This window comes from Crinia signifera, unplaced genomic scaffold, assembly GCF_055691185.1.
Source record: "Crinia signifera unplaced genomic scaffold, ASM5569118v1 HAP2_SCAFFOLD_130, whole genome shotgun sequence".
NCBI classification, from domain to species: Eukaryota; Metazoa; Chordata; class Amphibia; order Anura; family Myobatrachidae; genus Crinia; species Crinia signifera.
Genome location: NW_028142023.1, coordinates 1 through 2,500, shown reverse-complemented (window position 1 = coordinate 2,500; position 2,500 = coordinate 1). Strand labels below are relative to the sequence as shown.

General features: G+C 36.7%; 3 non-coding genes across 3 annotated transcripts; all 3 read right to left on the bottom strand.

Annotated features, from left to right (window-relative positions):
* Positions 1–120: 120 nt before the first annotated feature.
* TRNAL-UAG (transfer RNA leucine (anticodon UAG)) lies at positions 121–202 on the bottom strand. Its single transcript has one exon. It is a non-coding gene; the product is annotated as a tRNA-Leu (tRNA).
* Positions 203–612: 410 nt separating this feature from the next.
* On the bottom strand, positions 613–694 carry TRNAL-AAG (transfer RNA leucine (anticodon AAG)). Its single transcript has one exon. It is a non-coding gene; the product is annotated as a tRNA-Leu (tRNA).
* A 736-nt stretch (positions 695–1,430) lies between these two features.
* On the bottom strand, positions 1,431–1,512 carry TRNAL-UAG (transfer RNA leucine (anticodon UAG)). The gene has a single exon. It is a non-coding gene; the product is annotated as a tRNA-Leu (tRNA).
* Between the last annotated feature and the right edge of the window lie 988 nt (positions 1,513–2,500).

Here is a 2,500-nt window from a genome sequence, read left to right as displayed (position 1 = left end):
CTAGTAGATATGATAAACTTTTTTGAACTCTGTTGTTGAATTGTCCCAGCAACTATCATACACCAGATAGAATTTGAACTTTAAGAGAAAATAACTGATTTTGTTTTTGGAAAATAATTATGGCAGCAGTAGGATTTGAACCCACGCCTCCGAAGAGACTGGAGCCTAAATCCAGCGCCTTAGACCGCTCGGCCATGCTACCACACTTAAAGGTAAGTCATAGTTTCTCACAGTCTGGAATCTAGAACTAGAATTACAGAAAATGTTGTTGTTGTAGTAAAGAAATACGTAAAAATATGTTTTATGTTAAGCATTTTAGATGCTCTTAACATAAGTGAGAATTTTTTTTTAAAGAATATTGGTTGCCATGCAATCTAGATGAGAAATGGTTAATTTTTAATTAATTTGCATTTTAGTCGAGTTTACCACTTTGAAACCAATCTCTGACATTTTCTTTGAAAAATTTATATGGCAGCTTTGGGAAGTTAGCAAAGAAAGAAATTAGCTGTTATAACAATGTGATGATGAACACTTTTTTTCTAATTGAATTGCATTATTGTGGAAATAACAATGAAAACATCAACCTCTAACAATATATATCAATAATAAATATGGCAGCAGTGGGATTTGAACCCACGCCTCCGAAGAGACTGGAGCCTTAATCCAGCGCCTTAGACCGCTCGGCCATGCTACCTCATGGGTGCAGTGTTCATGTGGCTCAAAGATCTATCAAATGATTATTTAAATGTGTTTTGTTCACTTTATATGAAGTAAAAAAACATATTGAGATTTATTAGAGCATTCACATATGGTTAGGGTTAGGTACGTGATACTGGTGCTTGGGTTTCTGGTGGTCATTGCAATATTAGGGACATCTTAATGCTCACAATTCTGACACTTGCTAGGTTAGCCTTCTAACTTTCAACATCGAGCCCCTAACTCTAACACTGAACATACCTGCAGCCTATCCTTAATTCTTTTCCTTCCAATGCCTAACTCCAAAACTCTTAGTATCTTACCATGACCCTTCCTATCTGCAGCATAACCTTAAACATACTCCTATAGTTCCAAACTCTTAACCTCCCTTCTTAGTGCCTAACCATTACCCCACGCCCTGCCATTGAACCATAACATCCCCTACACATAGGACAGAGTTCCAAAATCAGTCGTTTTACCAGTGTTTGGGATTCTGCTATCAGTTTCCTGACTTGCAGCTTTCCGAATGCCAGGATGCCCAATGCATCCAATTGTAATCACTTCAAGTTAATTTTTATGTCTCTACAGTCTTTAGAAATATTTTTGAAAAGTATCTAGTAGATATGATAAACTTTTTTGAACTCTGTTGTTGAATTGTCCCAGCAACTATAATACACCAGATAGAATTTGAACTTTAAGAGAAAATAACTGATTTTGTTTTTGGAAAATAATTATGGCAGCAGTGGGATTTGAACCCACGCCTCCGAAGAGACTGGAGCCTAAATCCAGCGCCTTAGACCGCTCGGCCATGCTACCACACTTAAAGGTAAGTCATAGTTTCTCACAGTCTGGAATCTAGAACTAGAATTACAGAAAATGTTGTTGTTGTAGTAAAGAAATACGTAAAAATATGTTTTATGTTAAGCATTTTAGATGCTCTTAACATAAGTGAGAATTTTTTTTAAAGAATATTGGTTGCCATGCAATCTAGATGAGAAATGGTTAATTTTTAATTAATTTGCATTTTAGTCGAGTTTACCACTTTGAAACCAATCTCTGACATTTTCTTTGAAAAATTTATATGGCAGCTTTGGGAAGTTAGCAAAGAAAGAAATTAGCTGTTATAACAATGTGATGATGAACACTTTTTTTCTAATTGAATTGCATTATTGTGGAAATAACAATGAAAACATCAACCTCTAACAATATATATCAATAATAAATATGGCAGCAGTGCGATTTGAACCCACGCCTCCGAAGAGACTGGAGCCTTAATCCAGCGCCTTAGACCGCTCGGCCATGCTACCTCATGGGTGCAGTGTTCATGTGGCTCAAAGATCTATCAAATGATTATTTAAATGTGTTTTGTTCACTTTATATGAAGTAAAAAAAAACATATTGAGATTTATTAGAGCATTCACATATGGTTAGGGTTAGGTACGTGATACTGGTGCTTGGGTTTCTGGTGGTCATTGCAATATTAGGGACATCTTAATGCTCACAATTCTGACACTTGCTAGGTTAGCCTTCTAACTTTCAACATCGAGCCCCTAACTCTAACACTGAACATACCTGCAGCCTATCCTTAATTCTTTTCCTTCCAATGCCTAACTCCAAAATCTCTTAGTATCTTACCATGACCCTTCCTATCTGCAGCATAACCTTAAACATACTCCTATAGTTCCAAACTCTTAACCTCCCTTCTTAGTGCCTAACCATTACCCCACCCCCTGCCATTGAACCATAACATCCCCTACACATAGGACAGAGTTCCAAAATCAGTCGTTTTACCAGTGTTTGGGAT